At 38.3% G+C, this 24100-nt stretch overlaps 1 protein-coding gene across 5 annotated transcripts in view; it reads left to right on the top strand.

Annotated features, from left to right (window-relative positions):
- The window catches only part of TSC22D1 (TSC22 domain family member 1), a 130946-nt gene that overhangs the window by 48570 nt on the left and 58276 nt on the right, over positions 1 to 24100 (top strand). The gene's annotated exons all lie outside the window — the stretch shown is intronic.

Raw genomic sequence — 24100 nt, 5'->3', positions numbered from 1 at the left:
GGGAAAAATTGCATTTATTGTGAGCTGAGTAAATTTGGTATGAAATTAGTGATACACACAAACATGAAGCCACACAATGGCTTTTCTTGCAAATGGACTATGAAGAACTGGGAGTGGTTGTGTGGTCAACCACACTTTGAAGGGAAGCTGCGCTAGTGTTCCCTTCAAAGGTGTGATATGTTTGCATATGTGGAATGGTTCTGAAATCTTCAGTTTTTTGGCTAGGAGAGTGGATTTTTAAAAAATTTAACCAAAAAGAAAACATTTTTAAATATGTTTTAAAACTTTGGACTTGAAGGTAGAGGCAGTGACCCTTTAACTCTTCATGGTTATTTACCCCTCTTTTTAGAATCTGGGGGGGAAATACTTCTAAATTGTCTGTTTCATATTGCACTTTCTTTCTATCACTCTCCTTCTTTCTACTGTAGTAGAAGTCAATATTGCTATCTCTTGTTCGTCTGTGCACCAAGCAAACGGATGTCAAGGCCATGCGAACAGTTCTGGGAATAGTGTGAGTAAGGTGCTTGTTGCAGAGCAATAAGGCAAGCTCTTATAGCATCTCATAAATGATAGCTTTCTTGGGGGGAAAATTAATGGATATTTAGAATCCAGAGGACATGCCCCACCAGACCATGCAAATGGCTAAGGTAGGTTACATTTCAGTGTGAATTCTTTATTTTTGTAACCGTAACTTTGTCTACAACTGATCACTCTCCCCCTCAGCCCAGGGCGAGGAAGAAACCTCGTACCTATGTGTGGAACTGATGTGAATAATATTTGAACAAATGGAGTTAAAACGTATGGTTAAACAGATGTGCTGATGATCTGGTCATCTCTGATTTTAGAACCCAGAACATGATTTGAAAGGTAAAAAAATGCAACTTGATGCACTTCAGTCCACAAGGCAGTGTAGGTTTTAAAAGAGAACCCAATCTGTGTAGACCCTGAAATTCTAAACAAGATTACCATGTTCATTCAAAGTGATTATCAGCTAATAAAAAGTAGTATCCAGAGAATTCTTTCCAGAGACTGAGTTTAGGTAACTTATTCTTCTGTATTGTTGGAATTGGGTATAAGAAAATGTAAGCAAATGTTCCTTGTTAACTGTGGTATCTGCTTTGATCAGCGTTTGTTTTTAAGAGTTGAAAATTACAAGATAGTTTGTCAAAATAAATGTCATGCTGTCAGTTACCAAGATTTTGACTGTTAATGTTTCATCAAAGAGACATTTAAATTTATTTGAAGGGCTCTTTTGCTTACTTGATTTTCAGTAATACCTTATCTTGATAATCTTGATAAACTGAAATATATAATGTGTATGTATTAAATAGCCAATTCTTGGTGTGGAAAAGCTCTGAATATTTGCTGCATAGTGGCGGGGAGCATAATTCAAGAGCATAGTTTTAAATGGCTTATTTTGAAAAGTCCGGTACTTTCCTCATGGAATCATAAAAGGATCTGGAAAAAATTGGTTCATTCACCACCCACTCTAGGGTGGTTCTTTACAATACTTATTATTAATAAACACATTTGCTAGAATTGTGCCAGAAATGGGAGGGTGAGAAATAGGATGCAAGGCGTAGTGTCTGGTAATCTTAGCTCTTTGTACTAAGGGCTTATACCATTCCTACATTTACAGTAATATTCTAATGGATATGTACAACATACACTAATGAAGACGATAATATGGAAATAAATGGTAAGTAATGTAAACATTATGAACCTCAGAAAATAGACATGTAGTTGTTTTTTGGAGTTCTCGTGGCTGTCAATTCAGGAAAGCATACCTGTTCAGGAAAGCACTTCAGTGGAGTTTAAATACTTAATCATGTTCTAGGACATGCTTAGGAACTTTCCTGAACAGGGATGATCTTAAGAAGTGGCTGTGCTACCTACTAGAGAACAGTAACAGGACACAATCTGGAGACATACTGGATTTTGGGTATCTGTGTTGACTGGGTTACAAAGGATGATTGTGACCGTTCCTGGAGGTGGTAAGGGTTATGAGGCATCTCGCTGCCACCTACCTTTACTGGAGGAAACTTTTTTGTCTGTGCCTGCCAGAGGTCAGCTTCTTGACTCCACCAGCCATGAGTAACACAAGCGCTCCCCTCTCAGCCTATACAGGCTTTGCTGTCCCTCTGCAGGCAAGGAACAGGTGCACTCCATCCACCAAGCCCTCCAAACATCTCTCTGGAGTGTCCAACCCATGTTCTGCTGGACACTCACAGAGTTCAGAGATCTGCTACTCCCAAAGCAATAGTACACAGCTTACCAGTTTCATTTCAAGATCACTGCTCCACTTAAATTTGTTTATAGAAGGGCCATCAATTAATTGCAGGTAATACATGCGATTAATGGAAAACAAACTAGATTTAAAAAATGATTAATTGGCATCTTAATCACACTGTTAAACAATAATAGAATACCACTTCAAATTTATTATAAATATTTTTGGATGTTTTTCTACATTTTCAAATATATTGATTTCAACTACAACACAGAATGCAAAACGTACACTTTATATTTTTGATTGCAAATATTTGCACTGTAAAAAAGACGAGAGTATTTCTCAGTTCACCTCATACAAGTACTGTAGTGCAATCTTATTATTGTGAAAGTGCAACTTACAAACAGAGAAGTATTTTTTTACATAACTGCACTCAAACAAAACAATGTAAAACTTCAGAGTCTACAAGTCCACCAGTCCTACTTGTTCAGTGAATTGCTAAGACAAACCACTTGATTTATATTTTATGTGAGAGAATGCTGCCCACTTATTTACATCACCTGAAAGTGAGAACAGGTGTTCGCATGGCACTGTTGTAGGTGGTGTTGCAAGGAATTTACATGCCAGATATGCTAAATATTCAGATGCCCCCTCATGCTTTGACTTGTAGGCCTAATTTTCAGCGTAGATACATGACTCCTTAAATATTAACTGTACAGACATCTCACAATGGTTAAGATGACCAGTGTTTTATGGCTGTTGGTAGAGACCTCACATGTTACACTTTGGCACATTATTATGTAGCATTGGACCCGGGGGATCCCTTTGCACCATATGTAAACCTCGATGCACCTCCTCTGTGCCCTCTGCCAGTTGGCATCAAGAGGTCCCAGGGTCACAATGATGAAGAGACAAAATCTAGATTGAAATGCAAAGGAGTAAACTGAGTGGAGCCAAGATCAGAGATGTGTACAAATGGAATGTTCAGTAACCTCAAGATGGTAAAGAGGGACTTGCTTGAGGTCCGGAGAAGTACAAGAACTGAAAACAAGACACAATCAGATAATACAGAAACCCACAGTTAATCTAATTTTAGTCTTGAGAGAAAAATGACTTCATGTTATGTGTGGCATGTTAGTGTTTATAAAAATAAGCCACTAACAAAGATTTTAAATCCAGTAACTCAACTTTTTGTGAGTTACTATTGTTAAAATGGTTACAGAATGGTGTGTTAATACTACAAAGTTTTAAAAAATGTAAATCAGGTATTAAAACAAAATTCCTGTGACTTGAATGTTTTGATATTAAAAAGTTGAATTAAAGCAGAAAAAAACTGCATTTATTAGATAGTTCATTGTGGTGATACACCAGTAATTGAATGTTACAGATTTGTACAACTCAAATTCATACATTTAATTTCTGTGATTGTAAAATAAGTTGTCTTTCAAAATTAGGTAGTTGTGAAAATATGGTTTTGTAGCAGAAAGGAATAATGGTACAAGATTCCTTTGTGTATATATAAACAAAGGACAGATAAACAATTCCATGTGTCAAGTTGTTTTTTGAATTTTGTTAATAAAAATTACTTATTTACATGCTGTTGTGAGGCTACATTATCTCATGAAGTTAAGGCCTACTACAGTATTGGGAAGACATTGCTGTTTTTATTGTGTATTGTTAACTTTGTTTTTCGTGAACCATCCCTCCCCAAAAGTAGGTACCTAGGATTCCAAAAAGCTGTTTGTTTTCAGGGTAGTATGGACTACTGCATTGTAGATTTTGGCAAATACAGCAATGTGTATAATTTTGTGTAAGGTTAATCTTAATCAAGTAGCTGCAAAACACCCGTGACTGTGGTTTGTCCACTGCTATATTGTATAGGTCAATGCAATATTTTCCTTCTCCACATAATATGTTGAGCAGAATTCCATGTGTTGTCATCCTTTTAGTTATGCACTGGCAGTAATGAGATCTTTTGCCAGGATATACCTCATTTCCACCTGCATAAATCCCAAGATTTTTATTTTTAATTATTTCTGTTAAATTTTGTGCAGAATGAGTTCATCCTTGCTCTCTCTCACTCTGGAGACTGTTCACTAGCAGGATGGTTTAAAATCAGATTTTATTAGATCAGATATCTATATTTAAATTGCATTTTTTTAAATACAGATTTCTTTTTTAAAAAAACCTATTTACAATTGATAACCTATATTAAGACCTAAAGGCTAATCTATTAAAATAATTTAAGGTAAATAAAAAAAACTATTTAGCTGTACATGTTTGCAAAGTTTTAAATAAAATGACACCATTGAACTAGTGGAAGTCACTGACTAAGCGTTTGGAACAAGTTTGTTGAAGTGCTAGCCCAGCTTTTGACAGAGGTAGCCTCTTTAGCAGGTACTCAGCTATTTCAGTTCAATGACTAGTTCATTCAAAATTAAGAAGAAAAAATGGGAGATGGAAAACAAGCTTTCCTGCTTTTTACTCTCCCATGAACAAAAACAGAATGAGATCTACTTTTTCTAAAATCTAAAAGGACATGGTGACCAGGAACAATCAATATTGACTGACTACAGATAATACTTCATTTGTATAATCAGTTTTAAATGAGAAGTATTTTTAACATTTTTATTAAACACTTTTTTTTCTTATGTATCGAGAACATTTAAGGTAGCGTTAATATTTGGAAAAAAATTGAAAATGCTTTTTTTGTGCTTTAATTGTATAAATTTCCGTCCAAATAAAGCTTGATGCAAATTGCAAGTTAAAAAAAAAAAATCTAGTAAATAGGTGCATCATTCCCTTCATTCTAACAACAAAAAGTTAAAAATTAAAAATCTGAATAAGTATAAGTTAAGCTCTCTAAATGCTTAAAAAAAAGTATAGAGTGATAGTAGATCATCCTGGCTAGCAAAAAGAAGCGCCAAACTTAATGTAAAGGCTTAGTTGGAAATCAACATGTTTTAATTGTTACCATCCCATGAGACTCCTAATTCTTTTCCTAAAGAAAAGTAAAGTACAAATACAAAACATGATTTAAATCAACGCTCCCTGCTTGCTGATTTAAATTGTGATTAAAATTGGTGATTTAAGTCACTGATTGAAATCAGTCTGCTCTGTTCACTCCTATCATTCTTATAGTGATACACTAGTCATGTCACTTTAGTGCCAACCAAAACATCTCTCTAATTAGCTGAGGGGTAATTTAAGAAGCACTTCTGCAACCTTTACCCTAGTGCTAAAGGAACTAACTACACAGTAATACTGTATTTATTCAGGGAGTGAAAAACTGGGAAAATCAGGAATTAAGTTTTCCTGGTATCAAATCCCAAATTGCTGCCCAGAACTAAATTACTTGGGAGCCTTAAGATGTCTGAAATGGTGTCACTAAGGCCAGGAATGAAACCAGAGTTTCCTATATGGCAGTGCAGAGCACCACCTGCAGGCTACCATGTAGATCAGAGTAAATGTCTTACTGACCATAACCAGGAAAGCAACCTCTGGCAATCTCTGATATTTTGTTTTTAAATTGTGGATTCTGATTGCAGAGTGATGATGATAGGATGCGAGAGTCAGCTAGTTTCCCATTCCTCATGATCTTATAGTTTGCTGCATTTTAAGATGCCTCCTGTCTCCCATTGTGTATTCAGGTAGTTTTGAACTGAGCCAGATTTTTGAATCTCCATTTACCTTTAAACAAAACAGTGTCTGGCTGGTATTGTGGTTATGCTACCTTGTGTTATCCTGAACTGCTCACCTGTTTGTATCTCTCTCGATGTTCCTATTGTTTGTCAGTATCTGCTTCGCTGGGTGAACCACTGCACTTTATAAATGATCTTTTTTCTTTGTCTTCATTACACAAATACCAAAGTATTACCCAAGAATGCTGCTGCTTTGCAAACTATCAATATTTTTTATATGCACATATGCATCTATACCCATGCTTGGGTATGTAGCTATACAAAGAGAAAATATATAAATGAAGGAAAAACTTGAAATCCAAGCCACAAATATCTACAGGTCAGATTATGATGCTCCTGCTTATGCTGGGTAGAACCTTACTCGGTGAATAGTCTAATTGTTTTTGTGGGCATGCAGTGATCCCGTGATCTTTGAAACCTGTCTCTTGAAAAATGTGATATAGGATGGTCTGGACTAGACCACCTCAACGCAAGCCTTCTGCCAGTACAGCTTTCTTGCTGATTTGTTAAGGACCCTCCTGTGCTCTAGATATGTCCAAATATAAGAGAACTAAAAGGTCTACAAAGCTCCTTTGCCTCCTCTCAAATTCCTGGATGGTAAGCATGTCTCTTTCCCTTACAAAGTCCCCTTGAAGTCTCTCAACTTAAATGACTCAGGAAAATTCACCTGTTCCAATACAATCCATGACCTAATTAGTATACTTTTCCCTGGCCTTCAAGAATTCATGATCCCAGGCTGTTTACAATAAAATGCTAGAAGAGCAATTACCTTCCTCATCAAGATGCAGTTCATTATTTTTGCTATGAATGGGTCTACACATGCAGAGCACAAAACCATTCTGAGCCAATCTTCAAGTTTAGGATTGACAACCCTTTTGTGTGTGTGGGTTTTTTATGATGCCTGGCATAATGGGGACCTTAATATCTGATTTGGGCCATAGCTGCTACTGCATTACAAATTTATAAATAACAATAACCAGGTTTATAAAGTATAACAAGGCAAAGTATTTTCATTGCCCTCCTCCCCCATTGACTTGTCATTCCTAGTTCTCAATCAGAGATGGAATATGTTCCACCAAATCTTGATGCCAGTACCTGACATAGGGTCAGTCACACAAGGAATTTATATTTAAAAACAAAACCAAAAAACCTATAACTCTGCTTCTTTGCCTATATGGGGAAAAAAACCTCCAGGGAGGTAAACAGATTTAAGTACTACCAACCAGATAGGGAAACAAATATATAGTTTACATTGAAAAATAAGCCCCAGGCTCCCACTTATCAGAAACCTAGGGCTATCACAACAAATTTTGGGAAAAGTTATAATAAAAGCAACACTTAAGTTAGTATTTTTGTTTCTTTTTCTACAGGTGAAGATATTTTTCACTTCTAATAGGCTCTCTCTTGTAGCATAGTTTCTGTTCATCTCTTGTCTTTGCATGGTACCCTTGTTTCTTGTTCTTGGTTTTCTGCTTGTGGGTTTATGAATGCAACAGCAAGATTTTTAGATAACTGTCCAATGTCTACTAAGTATCTGTTTTACCATACACTTCAAAGTTGAAGCTGTCATTAATATTGTATATGTGTACTAGACTATCAGTGAATGAAAAATATTCCCAGGAGGAGGAGCTAATGCTGGAATTTTTAGCATTACATTGTAGCTTGACTTTATACTTTAAAGAGAGGCCCGCCCAAGACAGCATTTTAACAAGTGAGAGCATGCAAATGTGGATATAGTGGTATTGTGTATACTTCAATAGAACTTAAATATTGGCCGTACTATTTTAGTTTTTGCATCATAATGCTGTTCTTGTCCTTGGTGTGTGAAATGTGTGTTTGTTGAGGAGGAGTGTGTGTGTGTGTGTGTGTGTGTGTGTGTGTGTGTGTGTGTGTGTGTGAGAGAGAGAGAGAGAGAAGTAATACATTTAAGCTATGATAGGCACTTTCCAGGAGTCTAGTTTTTTAAGTACTAGATGCTTTTTTATATTTAAAATAAAATACATTATGGTCTGAGTTTTGTAGACTATTAAGTACTGGTCCATAATAACCTTTGTATCCTGCCCATCTCTGGCCAAACTTTTCCCTATAAAACCTGCAGGCATATAGTTGCATATGCAACTCTAACACAGGCATATAGTTGTAGCAGATATTTTCGTACCACAGTTGTCTTGGATCACCTCAGATATTCTTAGGTATCAGTGATATCCACATCACTTGAATTGTATTGCTGAAAACAGCCACTGATCCTGAAAACACTTTTATGTGCATATGTAACTTTCCTCATGTGCCTAGTCTCAAAGTCTGTGAACGGGGTTACGCTTTTGAAGTGTTTGCAGGGTCAGGGTATGAGGATGGGCTTTTAAAAAAAAAACACCAAAAAAAAAAAAAAACCACAACATTAAGTGAAAGGACATTAATGCAAGGGGATATTTTGTTTTCTACAACTGCAAATTTTGTTCCGTCTGTGGGTTTTCAGAATGTGTGGTTTAAATTGTTTTGCTATAAAGTTGTCTTTCAGTAACTTCTTAAATTTAAACTACTGTACCCTGCAGGACCATGTTGGAGCCTCCATTTTTTTTAATAGATGTTATTTGAAAGATGTCATTTACAAGGCTTAGCCACTATCCAGAGCTCAAATATCCGTGTTCTAATGACCTTGCTGCTGGCTTCGTTTCCATCAAAACCAGTGTCTGATTATTAAACAGTATTAGTGCTTTAAAATCACTGTTCCCAACCTTTCAAAATATTTTGTAACACTTAACCAGTCTTTAATGTTCCAGCACTAATGTTTAATTTTTTTGATCTTGCCACTGCAAGGAGCCATTACCTATTAGAACTGCTGTATGCTTCCTTTCCCCCTAGATAGTGCTGTTAGAGGGAAAAGATGGCAAAAAGCTTCTTCCTGTTTTAGTTTTATTGCACTCCACCTGGATGCCCTAGCTCTGAAAGGGCAGTGAAGTTTAACTACAGTGCACAGGCTCACCAACTGGGCATCAAGTAACAATTTTTTCATTTTTAATACACTTGGACACCCATTTGGTGGTGGTTGATTTGTAGAATGAGAAAGTTATGATGGCATTCTTATAGTGTATATTTAAGATGATATGCAAAGACATTTGGACTACATAAACAAATCAGCTTTCGTTGCCCATGGTTACCATGATACTGCTGAAAAACTTAATTTTTAAAAAACGTAATTAGTAAAATATACGCCCTGGATGAGCAAGCAAATATAATTTTGCAAGTGTGGTTTAGAAAATTGTTTGCAATTACAAGGGGCTTTCACTTGTAGAAATCTTAGTATTTGTGTGTGCTACATAATCAAAGAAAAAGCGTATGCCTTAGAAGCATGGTTTTCTTTACAAAGGAGCCGAGTTGCCCCCTCGTGCTGTGTAATCCTTAGTCAGTGTCTGGGCCTACTGATACTTGAAGTGAAGTATAGCTCATCATGATTTAAAGGTAGCAGAAGCAGTCCTCTAAGAAACTGCAAAGGAGATCTTGCTACTATAACCCACAATATAATTGTTCCGTTGCTGATAGTTTTTTCTGTGTCATTGGTTTTCTACCTTTGAATTCTGCCAGAACCCAGGGGTCTGCAAACTCTCAAGATATTCAAAGGGGACTGCACCTCCATTTCAAATTTTTTAGGGGTCTGCAAATGAAAAAAACCCCTGTTCTTTATCTCCAGTCTGTTTCAACCTGATTATTTAAGGGCCAGTAATGTGCTTGGTTTGTAGAAGCCCCCCAAAAGTTGTTCTTTTTATTTAAGATGCTGCACAGGATTTCTTGAAATCTCCTGTTTACGAACATGAGATCACAGTTGCCAGAAGGACTTCTTTGATTCTATACCAAGTCAGCTAATTATTTATAAAGCATCAGTTTAATGATCCTGTCTAGTTGTGGGTGGATGTGCCTCTATTTGGTGATTCCTGAGACTGTGCTGAAGGATTTCCATGAAGGGGTCCCTCCATTATCTACTGAAAAAATTCAGAAGTTTAAGGAACTTGTCATTGCTTTTGTGGGTCCATGTCTTCCCATGCACAGGAATATATCAAACCTCTTGGTCTTGTGTGGCAGTAAGAGGAGGGTATGTCCTTACAGAAGAGCCTTCTAAGATTGCTTCTGGTTATCTCTCTGGCACTTGAGTTTTTGTGGACAAAAGGCTACGGTTATGATGGACTAATAAGTACTAGCTATGCTGTCCCGGTGAATTGATGAATTGAAATGAAAGAGTTTGGTAACTCTCTTGTTGATCATAGAGACTATTTATTATATATTGGTATTATGGTAGTGATAGAAACCCCTGGCAAGCTGGGTTCCCATTGTGCACTCATATAATGTTTCCTGTCCCAAAGAGCTTACAGTCTTAGGCCCCAATAATGCAAAAGCTTTTGTGTGTGTTTAACTTTGTGAGTAGTCCAAATGAAGTTAATATGCCCTTATAGACAATCAATAATAAATTGCCTCCGTGGCAAGCTGCAACAGATGGGTGATACATAGGAGAGGAAGGGAGGTTGGAGTAGTATGACATGACCAGGTTTTACATACACTAAAATGCATGTGATGAAACAAGAGTCTGTTTAATAGCTGTGAATGAACTGAGGAGTGAGAGCATTTCTGCACTTGAAATGACTCAGCAGTTTTGATGTGAAGAAAAAGTGACAGAAACAATAATAATGGCAATTGTAGCACTCAGCCCAGAATGTTACTTAAGATTCCAGGATTGCCAGAATGCTTAGTCCCACACACTGTTCCTTGTCACTCTCAAATGATGACTCTTCTAGAGAACCTTCTTCTTCAGTATTCTGCCTTACCTTTAAGGCATGCATCAGCTCCCAGGAGTTTATCAAAAACCCCGGTTAAAACTATTGCCAATTTGATCTGCCTTTGTATTTCAGCCTTGCAGATAACAAGGGGCCTCTGAACGTCAGAGTTATTTTATTTCACTTAAGCCATTAATTTGGAAGGCTGAATGTGGGTATATTTATTCAGACAAATTTTGTAGAAAGCTGTTATGACTCTACCGCATTTGTTTACCAACCAGAGTAACCTAAATAGCTGTTTTTTCCTTACTGATGACTTTTTAGTGTGTTCCAGTGCCTTCTCAACTTTCATTTCCCATCCCCCACCCCCAGCTCCCCTTCGGTGTAGAGGGATGCTATTCAGTTTCCATCATTCCAGATTTATAGATTGAAGACCCAGAAAGAAGTTTATTACATGCAAATGAACTTGTGCTGTGTGTCTAGTGTGTGTATCCACTAATCTGGGAATATCTCACCCAGATAATATTAATTTTTAGTGGCACTGATACAAAGTTAAATTCCGCTCTATATTTCTGCAAGTTGGGGGTTAATTGTTCCTTGCTGTTGAGCTTGTTGGATTGCTATAGACTGGGAGAAAACTGCTTTATAAGCTAACTTACAGTAAATGGTGCCAATACTACTACATCTTAAAATTGGAAGATAAGAGAAGGTCAGTGTGGGGATGAAATTCTCTCTTCCTGCACTTAAGCACTCTTATATCATTTTCACTTTTGCATAGTGCTATTTCATTTTTACCCCTAGTTCTAATTTTCCTGGACAAAAATCCTGCACACAGGTTAGTTAAGAGAGAATATTAACATGACTTGATGATAACTTTAAATATCTGATTTATTTGTTAGCTGTGTCCTTTGTGATTTCATGAGCGATACCATAAAGGTTTTATGTAATTAATTTTGTCTTCCTTTTAAGAAAAATCAATAAAATTGATGTTAATGACACTCTAATGCTTCCTTTGAAATTCTCAGAATAAAATGTTAAAAGTTGCCAGGGCAGCTGGGCAGAAGCCATGTGACTTAGTTTTTAATTTGGACAGTTTTTTCAAAGATACCTCCCCTACTTACCTTTATTAAAAATACATGTACCAGGAATCATTTATCTATTGTGAGCATGACATGGGTCAGACATATTTTGGTTTTTCATGCAGAAATTATACAGAGCTTCTGACTAGTACCAAACACTTGAGTTTCATGCTTGATGATGTTAACATCCTCCCTGTACAGCTTTAATGTAAGCTTTTTTTTTTTTTTAAGGTAGCAAACTGTTGGTGTCTTCTAAATTGAAATGCATTTTATTTTGCTGTACTGCAATGGAAATTAGGTGTGCTATTTTGGAGGGCCTTGCTAATGTCTGCTGATGGAGATATACCTATCTCATAGAACTGGAAGGGACCCTGAAAGGTCATTAAGTCCAGCCCCATGCCTTCACGAGCAGGACCAAGTACTGATTTTGCCCCAGATCTGTAAGTGGCTCCCTTAAGGATTGAACTCACAACCCTGAGTTAAGCAGGCCAATGCTCAAACCACTGAGCTATCCCTGCTCCCCAAGACCCATTATTTAATATTGTCAATTAATGAGTGAGTGAAACGGACAATATAAAGCAACACTAATGCATCCCAAAGCATACTTAATTAAATTTTAATTTTATTACTAATTTTTAGTTTATACTAATTTATTACTAATTAATTTCCCAGAAGCTGGGAATGAACGACAGGGCATGGATCATTTGATGATTACCTGTTCATTCCCTCTGGGACGCCTAGCACTTCTTACTGTCGGAAGACAGGATACTGGGCTAGATGGACCTTTGTTCTGACCCAATAGGGCCATTCTTATGTTCTATAGTATACTAGTAAGTGTATTAAAGGTCCTGTCTTGTAATTTATGTATGTGACTGTGTAATGTGAGAGGTTCAGTTGCTTTTTACCAGTAAATCTTCAAGAGGAACTGCCATTTTCGTAGGTGTAGCTTAATGTAGTTCTGCTATTTCCAGGCCTCCTCCTATTTTTCTGTTGTGATCTTTACCTGAAGAGTTACTTACTTGTAAGTTTAGGGCCAACTTTGAATTCTGCCAGTATATGTTCAGCTATACATCATAAACAGTTGTACAACCGTTTTACATTTTAAGAAATAAAAACTAGTCTCTTCTCCCTTCTCCTAGTGGTAACTTTTACATGCAGTTCGCTGGCTTTCTCTGTCAAGGACTTGTCTACCCTGAAAGCTCAGAATCTAAGATAATGGCACGTTACACGGTTTGAGAAATTGAACCAAATTCATAATTTTTTTTGTAATGGCGTTAAACCAAAGATGAATTTGACATGATAGTCTTCTGATGTCATTACATGTCAACACTAGAAGCATCCTAGCAGATCAGTCCATGTACCCCTGGACTGATAAAGATAAATGCTATGCGTCCCGTCTTCTTTTCTTGTGTCTGTGTTGGCATTCTCTTGCTTTTTTTCTTATGTTGTCTTTTATATTAAAATCCAGCAGTCTAGTCTGCATGAGTGGGCAATGTACTAAGTAAATTTTTATTTATTTATTTTTATTGATTTTCGCCAGGAAGAAACCAAACATTACTCATAAGCACTTAATAGTAGGAGCTGTATCTTCATGTGTCTGTGCAGTACCTAGTCTAATAAGGCTTCAATCAAGATTGGGATTTCTAGGGATTTTACAGGTTCTTAGTTAAAAAGACACTGAAAGCGTAATAGTTTGAATGTTCTTTCAGTTTTTAAGCATGAACTTTTTATTCCACTTAATTTCAGTGTTAGGTGACCATTATTTTTTAAGACTTGAAAACCAGGACACACGCTGCTGCTTCATCCCTGGCCTCTTCCCTTTACTAAAGCAAGTACTCAGGCCAGATAATGCTCACATCTTTCCATTCAAAATAAAACTAATTACATACTTGTTAAATACAAGATATACAAACCTAAATGTTTAACCCTCATCTCTTAAAACCATGACCACTTTATACCGTCTTTGGATACCCCCTTCCCGCTTAGGGTACCTACTGGTTTACTCCCCCCTCCCCCCGAATTATTCGTAATATTAACTTTGCAAACTAGGTGAAACTTCTGTTTTCTTCAGTACAGAAACACTGTTTCCCAATTTGAGCAAATATACAGGGGCAGCACTAACCAATTGATGTTCCAATGTGACATACTTAAATTGTTTCCATCTTTTTTGTGTGGTTTTCATTCAGAACATCACTTGATTTTTGTGATGCACTTGTGTCCTTGTGGGCTTTGTCAAGCTCTGGGCCATCCTAGTGATGTCAGCTTGCATAATAAGTATAGATCAAAAGGAAAATGTTGACAGAAACTTAAAGGGGAAATATCAAAGAAAATAAGGAAATAAATCCATACTTTGGATATGTATCTTATAAACCAGGGATCGGCAACCTTTGGCACGTGGCCCATCAGGGATGTGCACTGATGGGCCGGGATGGTTTTTTTACCTGCAGTGTCCGCAGGTTCGGCTGATTGCAGTTCCCATTGACCGTGGTTCACTATTTCAGGCCAATGGGGGCTGCGGGAAGCAGCATGGGCCGAAGGATATGCTGGCTGCCACTTCCTGCATCCACCATTGGCCTGTAATGGCAAACCCTGGCCAGTGGGAGCTGCAATCAGCTGAATCTGCGGACACTGCAGGTAAACAAACCGTCCCGGCCCACCAGTGGATTTCCCTGATGGGCCAAAGGTTGCCGATCCCTGGTGTAAATCAATATAGTGTGATTTGGGCTTCCATAGTTTTTATTGCCACACCCTTTGGAAGGACTTGCATAACTAATTTTTGGGTTAATTCCTAGTGAGTAAACATTCAGCTCATACAGAAATTCTGAGTACCAAGTGTTGGCCCACATACCACTGTACATTCAGATCATACATGCAATACATCTATGATATGTTTAAACATACCAATCGCTAGGAGATGCTAAAATTATCCACTCCTGTTTTGACCTGACATACTTAACAATGATCTGTGAGCTTCTCCTCCTGCTGCTGTTCAGCAAGCATATATCTGCTCACATCATTCATCTGTGATCATGCTGTTGCCCAGAGACGTGTTGCATATAAAAAGCTATGCAATTTTCTTCCTGCTCATTTGACCTCTCCATGGCTGTGAGTGACAGGGTTTTAGTTAATCACTGGCATGACGAGAATGCAACTTGTACATTTTGTCAGATGCTGCTGTTCAAAACCATTGATAGCTCAGCTGCTAAGGTTTTGCTCCCTGTCACAACCAGTTGTCTCACTTTCAGTGGGGCAGACCAGTTGTGCTCCCTTATCCAGCAAGCCTGGCCAGTTTACTTCTCTCCAGAATGTGAATTGTTCCATCATAAGGGAATGAGACCATTTAATGCAAACAAAACTGGGGGATTATGGGTTAAGAGCATAATTGTGGAGGTATTAGTTATCAGATAAGGCTCTGATGCTGGGACAAGAACTAATATAATTTGAAAACATCAATGGGCTTTGTTTTAAAGTTCTTCCTTTTATCAAATCCACTTGCCAACTCTGCTTTTGCAGGTTCAAATTGATAAACAAGCAAGCCACCCCCTAGTTATCCAGACTGCTGGCAAGAGTTGGGGGAGCTGGTATGCAGAGGGGACATGGAGGAAAGATCAACTTTTTGGTTCCAAGCATATCGGGAACACTGCCTCAGTCCCTATTGTGTGTTCGTATTCCTCTTCCGCTTCATGGGTGACTCCATTTTCAGTGCATGCACAGCTCTGTACCTTGGGGGCTCTTGCAGCCACTAGTCAGCAAAAGAGAGTTTATTCCCACTTTCTAGGTGTGAAAGCGCTGCTGTGGGACACCCTACTGGCTTTTTTAGCTTTGCCGACTTCAAGTAGTGTCCCTGTGGTACTCCACTGTAGGTGTATCTGCCCCTTTGCCTCTAAATGGAAATTTTAGGTAGCAGCATCCGTTCAGCCTGCACATGCATGCTCCCTCCCTCGTGGTCTGCTTCAAAGCTATCTAGCTCTTTGATCTCGAACAGTGAGGCGACAGACATGTTGCTGCACAGCCAACAGTTGATCACTCAATGTACTTAACTACAAAAATGGAAACAATTCCAAGTTTGGTGTAATTCTAAGCAACCAGACCCAACCTTCTCTTCTCCCTCCGATTTTAGACCTCAAGAGGTCAAAACTCTCGCTCAGTTCCCTTAATCTTGCAACCATAATGGCTTTCCACCATCATGTAGAAGGATACTTGGTGTTCACTCATCCACTGATGTGTGGATTCCTTAAGGGCATTGGGAATCTCTTCCCGCATGTGAGACCACTTGCTCCAACCTGGGATCATAACCTAGTTCTCAGAGCTCCGACTTGACCTTCCTTTTAGCCCAGGGCAACTTGCTCTCTTACATTTGTCCATGAAGATAGCATTTCTAATTGCAATCACTTTAGCTAGGTGCACAGGAGAAATAGCAGCTCTAACTGGCCACCTACCACACACAATCTTTTCTAAAGACAAAGTAACTCTGAGGCCACATACCAACTTTCTACATAAAGTTGCCTCCACTTCCCATATGAATTAACAGATCCATCTACCTGTTTTTTCCCAAACCACATTGTGACAACAGGGAGGAGATTATGCATATGCTAGATGTTGGAGTACTAACCTTCTGCTTAGGCAGGATTAAGGCATTCAAGAAGTCTTCTAAACTCTTACTTTAGTTTGCAGAAAGATTAAAGGCTCCCCAATAGCCTTTCAAAGACTATCCAAATGGGTCACTGATATCAAAGGTGAAACCTGGTCTCTTTCAGGAATTCATACCCTCTCCATGAGGTCAATTTCTGCCTTCCTTAAAGATGTCTCTATCTTGGAAATCTCAGAGCAGTGGCTGGGGCATCTGTCCACGCTTTCGCAGAATATTATGCAATCACTGGAGATTCGGACTCCCATGGCATCTTTGGCTCCACAGTACTCTATAGTAGCAGACTCCACTCCGAAGCCCTAGTCTTCTATGCGGGATACTGCTGTAAAGTCACCTGCAGTGAAGCACTCGCAGGGACACTGTTCAAAGAAGTTATTCACCTTGTGCAGTAATGATGGGTTTTTGAGATGATGTGTGTCCTTAAGGGTGCTCCACAACCTGCCCTCTACTTCAGAGTTCTCCATAAGGGACTCAGCAGTAGAGAAGGAACTGAGGGGCATTTGCCAGTGCAGTGCTAGATAGCCGGGAAGGAGAGCGCATGTCCAGACTGAATGGACACTGCTACCTAAAATCTTCAGTTAGAGGCACGGGCACAGGTATGCCTACAGTGGAGCACATATAGGGGGACAGTGAGGTCCTTCCTCTTATTCCTCAAAGTTATGTGATCGAAACTCTGGGTGGGTGGGTGGGTGAGGTCCCATACTTTGCATTCACTCAAAACACTACTGGTGAATGAGCTAAATTTTCTGCCGATATATATTAAGGGTTCTTTTAAAGAATATGAAGCCAATTTTAGTACTAAAGCATTCTCTGGTATCTGTGGTAAATTCGCTTATTGAATGTAACTAAAAGTATTTTGCTGACTTAGATATACTGTACTGTGCAGATACTGCACCATAAATAGTTTAGCAATTTCATTAAAAGTCATGAGTGCTTTATGAAGCAAATGTAATGTGAGCGAGTCAACAAAGTGAGTGGTCATTTTTTGTTACTCATGTTTCCAGTTAACTGTTCCAAAACCCATAGTGGAATTAGACGAGGCCAAGTGTCGGATTTAACAATAGTGATAATTTATAAACTAGCTTTTGCATAAGTAAATGTAACTCCAAGTGCTGCTTTATACTCTTAACCTTTCAAAAGAAAAAAAGGCTCCTTACAGTTGACTCCTGTATATGTAGGGGTTCTCCACTGTAACGAACTATAAGAAGAGTCCAGGATGGAGAACCATGGGCAAGTTACCAATGGACCAAGTTTTGACTAGTGAAGTTGTGTGCCTCCGTTTTTGGATACTCAGCCTGACACATTAAAGGAGCATGAGTTTCTGTGGGTGGGTGGGTGGGTGGATCCCCAGCACTTTAAAAAATCAGACCCCTTTAAGGTGTCTCTGAGCACCCAAAAATTTGAGAAGTCCTAAATCACTAGTAACTTTTGAAAATACTGGCCTGGGTTCTTAATTGTATTATGCCAATTAAACGTCAGGAGAAAAGATTAACATACAGATAAGTGGATTTCTTTAAGTATTCTACAATAGTGGCATAATCCAAAAATAATTAAATTCAAGAAATGATGTTGTGTCATGTATAGATCCTGAAGTCGTTTACTGCCACAGTTTTCAGCTTTTATTTTGAACAGAACTTGTGACTTCCTCAATACAAGGTCAGTAAAATTCAAAAGAATCAGTTTATCATGCTCACTAGCATCAGAAGTTTCATGTGGCAGGCACCCACTGTGGCATGTTTTTGACAGTGTATTGTGGCATTCATTTAGTATTGTGCAAAAGTGCAATGTTTCAGAGTACATCTAGCATATCTTTTCAGGTTCTAGTTTCACCAGTCTTACTCCCGTGAGATTCTTTCACCTTGAATGACCGGTAGAAACAATCAGATTTTTAATGTCTTCAATCATTGGGACCTATCGGCTACTCTGCTTTAGCAAGTAGAAGTTGTAAAGCACGGTTAACGTACAATATTTGCCAGCTTAAAAGTTTCAATGGAATTTCACAAAAAATAATACAGTTCTCCATAACAGTTTCTATATGTTTAAACTGCTCCATAGAGGTACTTCATGTGGGTCAGATGGCATAAAGGAGTGTTCTCAAGGAAGCTGAATAGGGGAATTCCCTAAACCCCCGCCCCAGACAAGAAAAGGTGGGAACCTAATTGCCAGAAGTAAGGGAGTTATATTGCTGCTTTCTATATGGCTGTTTCTGGAGCCTAAGTTGTTGCAAGGTTGTTTTAGGCTGTGAGTACATTACAGCTTACATTGGTATAATTAAGTCAATGGGAGAGAGTTCTCTCATTGTCTTAGGTCTGGTCTACACTCTGTGTGTGTATGTGTGTGTGTGTGTGTGTGTGTGTGTTCTGAGTTACATTATTCACATAGCTGAAGTTGTGTATCTGAAGTTGACATACTTAGATCTACTCACTGCAGTGAGTCGACTGACGCTCCTCCATCGACTCAGCCTGCGCCTCTCACTCTAGTGGAGTATCGGAGTCGACGAGAGAGAGCTTGGCGGGGATTTATCCCGTCTTCACTAGACACAGTAAATTGACCCCTGCTGTATCGATCACTGCGCATCGATCCTGAGGGTAATGTAGACAAGCCCTTAGAGTGTTTTCACTAGCAGTGCTAAAACAGTGCAGCTGCATTGGTGCAGCTGTGCTGCTAAGCTCTGTAATGAAACCATACGGGCTACAAGACAGTCTAAAATGAAGGCTGCCTGGACTAGAAGAATGTCGTGTGAAAACTTGATAATGAGAGTAATCAGTTAAGGTGGGCTATAGAATAGTTATCGTTAGTATGGCAACACCCATTTTTTTCATGTCCTCTGCGTGTATATAGATTTTCCTACTGTGTTTTCCACTGGATGCATCTGATGAAGTAGGTTTTAGCCCAAGAAAGCTTATGCTCAAATAATCGTTAGTCTCTAAGGTGCCACAAGCACTCCTCATTCGTTTTGCTAACAACAAGAGAGCAGATCATAAAATAGTTTCAACAGAGGAATATGTTGGAAATCATATTTCTGAAGAGACAGCAAGTGAGTTACAGGCCTCTTAAGACACAGGATGCAAAAGAGTTCTTGCTTAAGTTGCATTTCTTGTATTTCAGACATGATGAAGAGAGGGATGTGAAACTTCTGTTTGAGAATTTTCTTTCTTCCAGTTCTTAAGATAGTTGCAGGATGTTTGCCTTGAACTTGGTGGGACACCATCTACTGTAAATGAGACAGCTGTGCAATCAAAGGAAGTGTAAACCTGTGTCTTTATGAAAATGATTTGGATCTTTGAGGGTTCCAGGGAGGTCTGATATAAGAAGTAGCAAGCTGGTCGATTAATTTTAACATCTTGATCTTTTTTGTTTTTTTGTTGCTAGTGCTCTTGACAGGGTCGTGTATAAATACTGACTATTTATTCCATGCCTTCACTGGCTTTTGGATGTGTGGTACCGTCTCACATTATTGTGCTTTTCTTCTCCCCCGTCTCTTTCCCCTCCTCCCCCCCCCCCCGACTTGTCAGGCAAGTGATTTATGAAGTAACATGCTTATTCCTAGTAACTGAACACAATGGCAACAATGAGTAAAAGCTTTGTGGGTGAATACCCACTTCTGATGAAGTGGGTATTCACCCATGAAAGCTCATGCTTCAATACATCTGTTAGTCTTCAAGGTGCCACAGGACTCATTGTTGCTTTTTACAGATCCAGACTAACATAGCTCCCCCCTCTGATACTGAACACAGTGGCTCCATGGTAGGTTTAAGGCTTAGTTGATTTGAAGGTATAGGATATGATTTTTCAAAGGCAAAGTACGGCAGCATTTTAATCATGCTATATAATGCAAGGGAATGCACAAATGGAGAAAATATAACTTCTTAAAATTAGAAATGAGTTTCTTACATGCTTAACTGATCACTTACTTTCAGTACAAAACATCAGGTATTAGAATATTCTTCTGAAATACTTGGTATTCACAGTATCAGAAGGGTAGCTATGTTAGTCTGGATCTGTAAAAGCAGCAATGAGCCCTGTGGCACCTTATAGACTGACAGACATTGGAGCATGAGCTTTCGTGGGTGAATACCCACTTAGTCGGATACATCTGTTAGTCTGTAAGGTGCCACAGGACTCTTTGCTGCTGTTGTATTCACAGTTGCACAAAAATAATTGCCCCTTTACTTATTAACATATACATCTTCGAAAGCAACAATTTTCCCTTTCTCTGTTGCCTAGAAATATTTTAACTAAATTAGTAGATCCAAACACCTATTTTGTACTGATTTTGAGACAAAGATGTTAATATTTTCAAATGATGAATTTGGTATTCACCAAATTTTGTTTTAACACACTGCAAAAATTAATTATAGGTAGCCTAACCTGTATTTCTTGAATCCTTGTTCTTAAGGACTTAAAGCAAAAATGTTTCCTGTTCGGATGGGGCCAGATCTACCTCCCCATGGAGCCCTTCCATTGTCTTCAGTGAGAGGTGTTCATGATAATCTCTGATTTATATTGGCTAGTCAGAAATGCAGCCTATGTCACATGAACTGAGATATACCTTAAATATGGGATATTATCTTAAAAAATGAGCTGTCCTCTAAATTTCAGGTATAGATAGCTTAATTTTTGTGTGATTTTTATATTGCAGCATTACTTGTCTGTATGTTTTGTGGTTTTGCCTTTTCAACTTCATAAGAAAATTAAAAATTGTTAAAAGAAAATCCTAATTATTATGTTTTTATCCATTTTCCATTATACGGTAAAATACTGATAAATATTACAAAATGTATATCTGAGACTAGTTAATTGAATAATTGTGTATGAGGCAGAATCTCAATAAGAACAGAATTTTTAAACCTGATTTTAAAACAGTATACTTTCAATATTTCAAGTCAGTGAATAGAGATACTGATCTCTCTTTTAGTTCAGAACACCCCTAACAATAAACTGTGATAAATAATTCCTAGTTAGGGATTCAATTTGATAAAAATGAGTGAAAGAATCAATGGTCAACTCCTTCAACTTTTATGTGCAGACATGTTTTTTAAAGCAGACCCTTTATTGAAGCAAACATGACTTCAAAAACTTTAAATGTTTAACTCTTTCACAGTAGATAGTATGAAAATAATGGCTTTCATTTTGTGTTCAAATGGAAATATTTTTCCTTGTTAATGTCTCTCTGCAAATTTTCTCTGTAAAGCTGTAGGAAATCATTTGATTTCAGACTGTGATTTTTGTGATGAGGTGATGTAAGAGCCTCATACTTTCCATCTTAATGTCAAACAATAATACTTCATTGTAAATACAGCCCCTCTAGTGTCATTGTTGAACTATAAAATGAGCTGTGAAATTTGTTGTTTCCAGATGAGCTTGAAACAAGGAGAACTTATGCACTTCCTTAGTGAGAGTCTTGGAAAATAAATTACACTGCCACTGAGTAAAAAAGATATTTCAAATGTATTTGAGCAGTTTAGAACCTAAAAATTCATGCACATGAGTTTGTAAGACAACTTATCTGTACCATACTTTCTAGACACGATTAATAACTGCTTCTTGGAGCAGCCAGTCCTGGAACCCACAAAGGAAGAAGCAGTTATTGATTTACTCCTAAGTGGAGCACAGGATCTGGTCCCAGAGGTGAATAGAAGCTGAGCCACTCAGTAATAGTGATGATGATAATTAAATTGAACATCCTTGTGTGAGAGTTGGGAGATACCCAAGAAGCTCACCACAATAGCATTTAATGTCAGAAAAGGGAACTGCACAAAAATGGGGGAGCTAGTTAAACAGAAATTAAAAGGTACAGTCCCAAAAGTGAAATGCCTACAAACTGTATGGAAACTTTCAAAAAAACCCCACCATAATAGTCTCAAATTAAATGTATACCCCAAATTAAAAAAACGTAGTAAGAGGACCAAAATAGTGCCACCATGGCTAAACAACAAAGTAAAAGAAGTGATTAGAGATAAAAAGGCATCCTTTAAAAATTGTCAGATAAATCCTACTGAGGAAAATAGAAAGGAGCATAAACTCTGGCAAATCAAGTGTAAAAGTAAAATTAGGCAGGCCAGAAAACAATTTGAAGAGCAATTAAAAGATTCAAGAACTAACAGCAAATATTTTTTTTAAGTACATCAGAAACAGGAAGCCTGCCAAACAATGAGTGGGGCCATTGAATGGTCAAAGTGCTAAAGGAGCACTCAAGGAGGACAAGGCCATTGGCACAGAAGCTAAATGAATTCTTTGCATCCATCTTCACTGCGGAGGATGAGAAGGAGGTTCCCAAACCTGAGCCATTCTTTTTAGGTGACAAATCTGAGGAATTGTCTCAGGTGAGGTCTAAATAGAGGAGGATTAGGAACAGACTGATAAATTCAACAGTAATAAGTCACTGGGGCTAAATGGGATTCACCCAAGAGTTCTGAAGGAACTCAAATATAAAATTGGAGAGCTACTAACTGTGGTATGTATCCTCACTTAAATCAGCTTCTGCACCAGATGACTGAGGATAGCTAATATGACACCACTTTTTAGAAAACGCTCCAGAGTCAGTCTTGGTCAGCTACAGGCCTATAAGCCTGACTTTAGTACCAGTCAAACTGACTGAAACTATAGTAAAGAACAGAATTATCAGACAAATGTATGAACGTGATTTGTTGGGAAAGAGTCAACATGGCTTTTGTAAAAGGAAATCATGCCTCGCTAATTTATTAGAATTCTTTGAGGGCATGTCGACAAGGGTGATCCAGGGGATACAGGTGCTTCACCAAAGGCTGTTAAGCAAAGTAGGGAGTCATGGATCAATAACTGATTAAAAGATAGAAAACAAAGGTTAGGAATAAATGGTCAGTTTTTAGGCACCAATTTTGTGATTTCCCTGGGGGTGCTGGACCATTCCTCCACTCCAGGCCCCAAGCCCCCACCTCTTCCCACTCCTGCTCCACCCTCACCCTGCCTCTTCTTTCCCCCGTTCTGCTCCCTTCCCCACCTTTTCTTGCCAGTATTCCTGCCATTCCCACCTAGCACCTCCTGCATGTCATTGAACGACTGATCATAGTGGGTGGGAGGTGGGGGAGAAGGAGCTGATCAGTGGGGTCCGCTAGTGGGTGGGAGGCACTGGGGGTGGGGAAGGAGCAGATCGGCACATCTGCCAGTGGGCGCCTAGCAACCACTGTTTTTCTCTGTGAGTGCTACAGCCCTGGGACCAGAGCTGTTCAGCATATTCATAAATAATCAGGAAAAAGGTAAACAGTAAAATTTGCAGACAATACAAAATTACTCCAGATAGTTAAGTCCAAGACAGAGTTACAAAGGGATCTCACAAAACTGGGTGACTGGGCAACAAAATGGCAGATGAAATTCAGTGTTGATAAATGCAAAGTAATGCATGTGGCCAACGTAATCCCAACTATATGTATAAAATGATGAGGTCTAAATTAGCTGATCATGGAGTCACGGATAATTCTCTGAAAACATCCACTCAATGTGCATTGGCAATCAAAAAAGCTAACAATGTTAGGACCCATTAGGAAAGGGACAGATAATAAGCAGGGAACCTGGAAATATGTTTTTCACAGGAAAACATAGAATTTGTTTTTACAGTGACTCTTTAGTTTATATTTTGTGAAAAAATAAAAATGTATATTAACTAACAACTAAATTTTACTAAAAGTACCAGTGTCTCT

The sequence above is a fragment of the Gopherus flavomarginatus genome, chromosome 1 (genome assembly GCF_025201925.1).
Source record: "Gopherus flavomarginatus isolate rGopFla2 chromosome 1, rGopFla2.mat.asm, whole genome shotgun sequence".
Taxonomy (NCBI): domain Eukaryota; kingdom Metazoa; phylum Chordata; order Testudines; family Testudinidae; genus Gopherus; species Gopherus flavomarginatus.
Note: the sequence above shows the minus strand (reverse complement) of the source record. Positions and strands in the feature narration are given on the sequence as shown.